The sequence below is a fragment of the Scylla paramamosain genome, chromosome 20 (assembly GCF_035594125.1).
Source record: "Scylla paramamosain isolate STU-SP2022 chromosome 20, ASM3559412v1, whole genome shotgun sequence".
Classification (NCBI taxonomy): Eukaryota; Metazoa; Arthropoda; class Malacostraca; order Decapoda; family Portunidae; genus Scylla; species Scylla paramamosain.
The window spans coordinates 22,808,995-22,818,097 of record NC_087170.1 but is presented as its reverse complement, the minus strand read 5'-3'; the positions used below and the strand labels follow the sequence as shown (position 1 = coordinate 22,818,097).

Below are 9,103 nucleotides of genomic sequence, written 5' to 3'. Positions count from 1 at the left end.
GAGAGAGAGAGAGAGAGAGAGAGAGAGAGAGAGAGAGAGAGAGAGAGAGACAGTTGCGATATGCTCGTTTATTTTTTGCTCACGTATTGGGTTCAGAATTTCCTCTTGATCTCATGAGTCACACGCTTTCTTATGATACACAACACCTCTCCATGAGGGTTTATTATATTCCACTGTGGTTTTCTCAATGGGGGTGCTTGGTTTGTTGTAACGATGGCACGTGGTCTGGTACTCTGATCTGAATCCTCCCAGTTCTTGTTAATTTCTACTTTATTTTCTTGGTTATTGTCGTCCATTTGTTAGTAAAGATAATGTGGACTTTCATTTGGGCAACATTCTATATATACTTCACGATTAGGTAATGGAGATAATTGCTTAATCCTCTTTTGCTCTCGCTCCTCATAAATCAATGTTGATATTGCATTGCACCTTGACTCTGGCAGCTGGCAATGTGGACGGTATATTTCCTCATAGGCATGGAACATTTCTACGTCCTACAAATCTCTCAATGCTGCTCGAATCTTGGTGTCACTCAATGACTGAACAGCATCGAAGCAGATAACCGAAGCGATGCAACTCATCTCGGCCATTGTCGCGGTGTCTTCTTTGCTGCACGCGCGTGTTGGAGTCTGTGCTTCCTCGAAGATTTATTTGCGGTCAAGGTGAAGTAGGACTGCCGTAGTCTTCCCCCAGTGACCCAGTAAGTACTCAGGGGAGGGGATGAGTGTGTATTCTTGAGTATATGAGTATATGTATTCTTGGTTGAGGAGAGCTTGGTGTAGCGTGTTGCCTTGAGCCGGTCGGTATTCCTTGACGTGTCTCTTCTCACTGTCTGGGTCTTGTTTCCTTCTTTCTCTTTCATTTTCTATTTTCCTGTTATTCGTTTGTGTGTAGTGGACTATCTGACGAGTGTGGCTACCTTCATTTTCTTTTCTCTAATTACTTATTGTTATTACTTATTGGTGTGTAGTGAACAATCTTACGAGTGTGACTAGTCTAGTGACGCCACTAGGCCGGGGAACGAGAGATGCCACATTAGCATATGTTATACCATATTATCTTTGTAGTGTAACATTTTGTAAGGCTACGTGATTATTGAATGCTTTAATATCATTAGAAAAATTAGTGGTGTTCGAAATCGAAAGCTTTGAGATGCACAAACAGGAGAAAGGGGCGTGAGTGGTTGTGATGCTTGCGGTACCTCTGCCTGGGCGCCCACATCTATCCTAGGCTGGGACCCACACTGTACCGCTGTCACAACATACCCTCGTACATTAAGTATGTTTATGGAATCTTTTATCTAGGAATAGCACTCGTACTCTTCCTTATCACCGCCAGATACACCGCTGTTCCTGCCTTCATACCAGTATCGCTTCAGTACTGCGCATTTCCCTTCGTGTCGTCACCGATGCCAGCCGCCGCCACCACCACGTATATCTACCACCTACTGTCTACGCTTCCCCGGAAACAGACTCACAAAAATTAGTAGTGTGGTAAAGCCCACACACTTTTTTCTCCTACTATCCTTCACCCCATTCTTTTCACCCGACCTTTCCCTCTTTTTATCTCCTCTCCTCTACTTCATCCACCCTTTCTCTTAAACATACGCTTCCCCGTCACCGCATCATTTACCTTCGTCATAGAAACCTGCGCTTTGCTATAACGACATCTAGTTCAAAAAGTATACTGTGTTAGGAATTTGATGAGGGGACCGAGGTAAATAAATACTCGTGATGCGAATTTTTTTTGAGATCCAATACCGTGTTTAACTTCTGTCGTGTCTACGACCATTGTATTCAGGAGGCTTTTCATAAATAGCATTGTTCAGACCATCATGTCGTCACGTGTTCAGCGGCCTTCCTTGTTTTGAAGGAATGTGCATGAATGTTTAATCAGTAAGTTTTAATGTCATTGGTTCCGATTAATTTTCTAGCAAAGTGGGGGCGCACAGCGAGTGAAATCAAAGAGAAAATGGAAATCAGTTCAAGTAACTGAAAACGTCAGCCAGGTGGGCCTCCCTTCCGGCACCACCTGACACCCGCAGCGCCACCCAACCCCGCCACCCGACACGTCTACCGTTGGCCTCCCAGGTGCCTCGTGTCGGCTGCGGCGGCACCACCTGTCACGCCCCCCACCCACCCTTTGACCCTCGTCCACGCCGCGGCTCTCCCAACACCCTCACCCAATCACCCTAACACCACACCCACCACCCAACACCTTCACCCACCACGCCAACACCATACTCACCACCACGCCAGCACCTCACCCACCAGCTTGAATAGTTTGGTGATGGTGGCTTTGGTGATATTGATGTTAATGATATTGATGGTCGTAATAATGATGATAATATTAATAAGAGAGAGGGAATAATAAGAGAGAGGGAAAGAGAGACAAGAGTTCACTTCCGATGCCAGCCAGATTAACCTCGAAAACGGACATGGCGGCCACATCGCAGGAAGTAGGAAGGAAGGAAGAGGGGATGACAGGAAATGTGCGGCAGGCAGGAGGAACAATAATAGGAGGAGGAAGAAGAGTATGAGAATATTTGGCGGCAACTCAAATAGCTCGCCTTACATTTAAATAGACAAAAAAGAAAAAAAAAGTTAAAAAAGATAAATCACTCGCTTGATAAATGATAAAAGAAAACGGGAGGAGGTGAAACAGGAAGAAAACTAGCTGCGCAGAGGAAATGGAGCAGGAGGAAGCGTTATGAGAGGAACAGGAAGGAAGAAGAGGCATTAAATCGAATACTCTTACCTGTAATTAGGGCTGAGCGGGCGGGCAGGTAACCACACAAAGACCATCACCGAGGCAGGAGTGAAAGAGGTGGATGAGAGTGATTTGCTTTCATTTCATTCACATCACTGGAGGCAGAGGGAGAGTGGAAGGCGAAAGGGGAAGAGTAAAGGTCCTTTTCCAAGTTTGCTTTAGTTTCCCCTGTCAATTCTGCGGCAGTGGTCGATGGTGAACCAATTAGAAAACGGATATCATGTGGTTTAGCATCAGGAAATTCATTAAACAAAAACTTCACAAAACTGTTAAAGAGAGAGAGAGAGAGAGAGAGAGAGAGAGAGAGAGAGAGAGAGAGAGAGAGAGAGAGAGAGAGAGAGAGAGAGAGAGAGGGGGGAAGCAGGGATGAGGGTTTGAAGGTGCGTCTAAGCGTCATCACAGGTAATTGCCTCCATCTCACCTGGCTAGAGGAGGAGCTGCTCGTAACTCAGGTGTGGTGGTGGTGGTGGTGGTGGTGGTGGTGGAGGGACAAGAGGAGGAGGAAGGTCCTTTTGCTTTATTACTTCCTTTTTGTTGAGTGTTTATCATAATATATTCTCTCTCTCTCTCTCTCTCTCTCTCTCTCTCTCTCTCTCTCTCTCTCTCTCTCTCTCTCTCTCTCTCTCTCTCTCTCTCTCTCTCTCTCTCTCTCTCTCTCTCACACACCATATTCTTGACAAATAAGCAACAACAACAATAATAACACAAGAACTACACACAAACACACACACACACACACAGCACAGCACAGCACAGCACCCTTTCCCTGCACGCACGCTCTCATCCTCCCACCCTCCATCCCTTCGCCCTCTGCCTCCCCTTTGGTCCCTTCATTCCAGTATATTAGCTGGCGATCATCCCAGACTAAGGTAAACAGAGATGTCTACGCTACACTGCTTCGCCTCGCCGCTGTCTGTCCACGCCAATTTAAGCATAAATGGATTTGCGATTCAGACAACTGCTGTGCTTCTCATGCCGCTATTATTTCTGAGGGAGCTACGCCGAGGGTAAATATTGGAGGGAGAGAAAACCAACGGGAGGGTAGGGGGATGCTGGGACTCTGGTAGGGACGTGGGTAGTAGGGTATAGAAGGGCTGCGTGTGTGTATGTGTGTGTATGTGTGGGAGGGGGTGAGTGTGCTTGGGTGACTGAGGGCTGGGAGGTACTGGACAGGGAGAGGGACGTGGGAGAGTGGGAATGAAGGAAAGTGAGGGTTTGACGTGAGGGTATACAAGGGTGAGGTGTGTGTGTGTGTGTGTGTGTGTGTGTGTGTGTGTGTGTGTGTGTGTGTGAGTGCAATGGCCGCAGCAGAAAGCAAGCAAGGATGACGGGAATAAATGGAGAAAGTGTTTGGGTATTTTATGATGTATTTCTGCTTCTGCGTGAAATATAGAAAGCCGGACCGCAAATTTCGAGACATTTGTTCCTCCTCTTATCTGCTTTTTCTCTTCGTCTCTCCCTCATTCCTTCCTTCCTTTTCTCTCTCCAATTCTTCTCTCATTACCTTTCAGTGGCATATTTACCACGTTTGTGTGTTTCATTTAAATCAGTCAAACATTCACTTAAATAGTCGAGTGAGTGAGTGAGTGAGTGAGTGAGTGAGTGAATCAATGAAACAGCCTTTGCCTTTCACTCTCACTTTACTCTCACTTAATCTCTTCACCTCTTCCTTCTCTTCACCTCTTACTTCTCTTTCCTCCTCTTCTCCCTCCAGGCCTACCTCCTCAAGCCTACTGACTCTACGGCCTTTCTGAGACCGGAAATTAGTCATTCTGGACCGAGAGAGAGAGAGAGAGAGAGAGAGAGAGAGAGAGAGAGAGAGAGAGAGAGAGAGAGAGAGAGAGAGAGAGAGAGAGAGAGAGAGAGAGTAAAAGTTTGGAGGTCGTGAATTACCTAAGAACAATTACCAGTGAATCCCAAACTCTGATGCCTCTTGGGGAGAGAGAGAGAGAGAGAGAGAGAGAGGGAGAGGGAGAGGGAAAGGGAAAGGGAAAGGGGGGACGGGGAGAGGTAGGGAAGCGATAGGGGAAGCCAGAACATTGGTGTATGGTTTGTTGGATGTGGTGTGTGGTAGCGGTGTGGTGGCGGATCTGGCGGTGGTGGTATTTGGGTCTAATGGTCGGTTTTCTGTGGTTTGCAATCATGTGGTGGTGGTGGAGGGGTTGGGTGGTGATGGTAATGGTGATGGCAGTACAAAGGTGCTGTGGTGTGGGGTGGTGGGGGAAGGGGAGAGGAGGAGAGGGAAGCAGGTGGTAATGGTGGTAGTGTGGTAATGTGGTAGTGGTGGTGTAGTAGCAATATTGACGTCGGCTTGCCCCTGTTGATGACTGTACTTGAGTGGTGTGGTGTGGTGTGGTGTGGTCGGGTTAGGGTGGGGAGGGAAAGGAGGGAAGCAGGTGGTGATAGTGGTGGTATTGGTGGTATAGTAGCAATACTGACGTCGGCACGCCTCTGTACCCTCCCACTGAGCAATAAATAGAGGGAGGAGGGAAAGATAAACAACACTCAGATAAAGAAAAGCTATCACGGTGGTCTAGATTTACTGTGACACGCACCTGATGAACCACAACGGCTTGCTAATTAGCACACCTGTGATTCCTCCAACCCCCACATCCCCACACCCACCCGTACCTGCCTCCACCCGCCCAGACTACCTCACCACCTGTCCCTCGTCCGCTAGGTTAATGGGCTCATGCAAATTAACCAATACAGGGCGGGGATGAAAATAATGACTGACTCTTAACTAATGGACGTTAACTCCTTGATCCATAACACTGATAAGCAACACATCTGATGGAGTGTGACGTTGATCGACTCCCCCTTCCCCCCCACTCTTCCCCACCCGTCCCCTTCCTGCCTCTCTCTTCCTCCGTCCCTCCCTCACCTGTCCGTGTAAGCCTTTGGGAAGCCTAATTAGTTACCTGATCATTTAAGGTCTTATTCTTCCCATTAGAGTCTCATCAAACTCACTGTGAACATCGATGGCGCGCGATTGGGTGAGCGCATGAGTCCCCTGCTGGGCTGACGAGGCAGGAGGGAGAGGTGGAGGCGGAAAAAGGCAAAGGAAAGAGGAGGGAAGGTGAATTTGAAGGCAGAAGCTACAGTCACAAACACGCATGGTCGTGTATATAAGCAAACGTGTGGCTAAAAAATCCTAAATTTGTGTTTATAGAAGGATGAAAAAAAAAGAAAAAGAATATACCTTTTAATGAACACGCACAGAAAAGAATGACGCTGAGGAGTCATAAACCTTCCTCTCGCCCTCCCCTTGACCACGTCTCGTCATGAATTATTCTCAGGATTGATCAGTGAACTCCAGACACAAACGATTGCTTCATTTCACAACACTTGGATCGAAGCCACGCAAGAATATAAAGGCGTAAGAAGTTTAAGATGTAAAGGAAGTTTCAAGGAACCAGTAAGCGTATACATGGGGGTCTTGTTATGATACATGTATACCTGCGTCCACCTTTCATCTTAATTAATGATTTTTGTTTATATTGATTACTTACTCCGAGAGATTGTGATGAATATAAAGGAGTTATTTTCCTCTGTCTCTCATAATTAATATCTTACGTCGGTGACCGAAAAGAATACATATTAAGTTCATGTGGAATTCTAGACGCTGGAAAATGATTGTCAATGAGATATTTGTAATCTGCGCAAATGAATATAATATTTGCCGAACTCACTAATATGCTGAATAGTGATGATAATACATTCAAAGGATTTTGTGAAGTGATAAGTTTAATTAGTAAGAAAATTTTGTCATCAGTTCAAGAATCTCTCTCTCTCTCTCTCTCTCTCTCTCTCTCTCTCTCTCTCTCTCTCTCTCTCTCTCTCTCTCTCTCTCTCTCTCTCTCTCTCTCTCTCTCTCAGGAACCTGACCACACTGGGTTGTCTTAAAGGTCAGGTCAGGTCACTGAGAAACAGGAAGTATTTAACCACAAGATTACTGAAGGAAGGAAGGAAGGAAGGGAGGGAGGGAGGGAGGAAGGGAGAGAAACAAACAAACGGACGGCGTGTATTGATCTTGGATGTTGAGAAAATTGTAATAAGACAATAAACAAAATAAGTAGGATACACGCACACACACACACACACACACACACACACACACACACACACACACACACACACACACACACACACACACACACACACACACAAGGGATGAAATCGATATATTCACTAATTAGAACTTCTATTATTACAAGTGGTATTATATTCTTATCGATGTTATCAGTGTCGTATTCGTGTCTCCTTCATGTTGTGTTCGTAAATGCGATAATGTGTTGTCTTGTTATCAGCGGCTGCCATCATCAGCAGTATCAGTTTCCAGGCTGTTCTCGTGTCATATGAATCTTGAAGTTTGATTATCTCGCCTCAATCTTTTTTTTTTTTTCTAATGTTCCTCCTCTTGTTAATATTTTTGTTGTCTTATTTCTCTGCTTGCTTATTCACTTATCTATGTATTTATTTCTTCATATCTGCTTATTGGTTTGTCTATCTGTCTGTTCATCCATCCAACTATCCGTCTATCCTTGTATGTATGTATGTATTTATGTATGTCCTATCTATCTATCTATCTATCTATCTATCTATCTATCTATCTATCTATCCTTCCGTCTGCCTACGTGTTTACCTTCATCTATCAGTCAATTACCGAGGTGTCCACCATTTCCTCTCCTCAGACACCCAGGTAAAAATAATAGGTCTAGTTAATAAGGTGAGGCAGGAGAGAGAGAGAGAGAGAGAGAGAGAGAGAGAGAGAGAGAGAGAGAGAGAGAGAGAGAGAGAGAGAGAGAGAGAGAGAGAGAGAGAGAGAGAGAGAGAGAGAGAGAGAGAGAGAGAGAGAGAGAGAGTACATGTAAATTAATGAAGATTAGAGACACACAGAAAAGAGAAAAGCTTCAACTAAATAATTTAATATTCATCTCTAGCGTTGAAACATTGAATTTAATTAAACTTCGTCTTTCTGTTTTCTTTCATTAATTAATTTATTTTCTTCTTTTAACTTTTTCGTTCAAGGTTCGAATATTTATTGATTAATTTCTTAATTTATTTGTCTCTGCTTCTGTTTTCTGTTTCACTTTCGTTTCATTTTCCTTGATTAAGATTTCACTTCACGATGAAACGCGACAAAAGAAAAAAAGGAAAAAAGAAATAGCTATTTGTTCTTGTTGCTCTTCTTTAATCAAATATTAGCCGAGTCGCTACCTAATCGAATATTTAACTATCTCGGATACAATACATGGAATTAAATTTAAGAGGAGAAGAAGGATGAAAAAACAAAAAAACAAGACAGAAATAAGTGACACTATCCTGTTGTAGAATTGGTCCCAGCAGAATATTTAGACCTACTCAGTACTAACATCCTCTAACGGGAGAAGAAAAATGGATAATCAGAGAAAACATAGATACATGCAATGAGATAAAAAAAATAAATAAAAATAAAGAAGAACTATGAAAGGAATGAGTTATAAGATCGAGGATGAAGATCAGAAAGTTAAAAAAGAAACGAAAACAAAAAGAGTGGGTTAGCGGGAGAAAAAGAGAGAAAGAGCGCGAGAGAGAGAGATAGGGAGGAGTCGAGGTTGGGGAGATGGGGGGGAAGACAAAGTAGATGATAGGAAATGAAATACGCGTGACATTTCAGCTCGTCAGTACAAGGGAGGGGGTGAACAGTCCTAGGAGTGGCCGATACATGATGGACGTGGGCTGGTGAGTAAAGGTCGCTGGGTGATGATGGGTAACTGTAACCTTTGTGGCGGGACGGTCTACGAAAGAACAGGGAAAGTGAGAAGTGCGATTAAATACATAGAAAAACCCCAATTATTGATTGTTTCGGATTAAAAAGAGTACAAGGTGGAACACAAAGGAGGAAAGGGAAGCGTAACATACAAACACACGTGACCTTATCAAGCAGACGGTGAGTGACTGTATCAATATACAAACATTTGAACCAGTGTGTATTGCTGCCAATCTGTTTATATATTAATTCTGATTCTGCAGGTGTGGGAGGGTCACGTGATCTCGGGAAGTACTGGTGGAGGCGAATGAGACTTTGCCCTACTCCACTCCTCCTGCATCCCGGCGTTACTGACAAACATTCACATTAATTTAATACCTACATATGTTATTGGGCTCAGACAGCATGACATTAATATCTAAGTCGTGTAATATAAACCAGTCACGCGTTAATTTTCGTAAGTATGTTTACTAATAGAATAAATCAATACTTTTTATTTATTCTGTAATAGATGAAGGCGAGGAAAAAAATGCTGAAAACACCTAAAACATTGTGTGATTAAAGACACTTCCGTACGTGTCC

The 9,103-nt window shown here is 44.1% G+C and overlaps 1 protein-coding gene across 2 annotated transcripts in view; it reads left to right on the top strand.

Moving 5' to 3' along the window:
- The first annotated feature begins 564 nt into the window (after positions 1 to 564).
- Positions 565 to 9,103, top strand: part of LOC135110655 (zinc finger protein basonuclin-2-like) — a 399,181-nt gene continuing 390,642 nt past the window's right edge. For both annotated transcript variants that reach the window (XM_064023218.1, XM_064023217.1), the window contains exon 1: positions 565 to 700. The gene's annotated coding sequence lies outside the window, so the exon portion shown is untranslated. The remainder of the gene's footprint in view (positions 701 to 9,103) is intronic.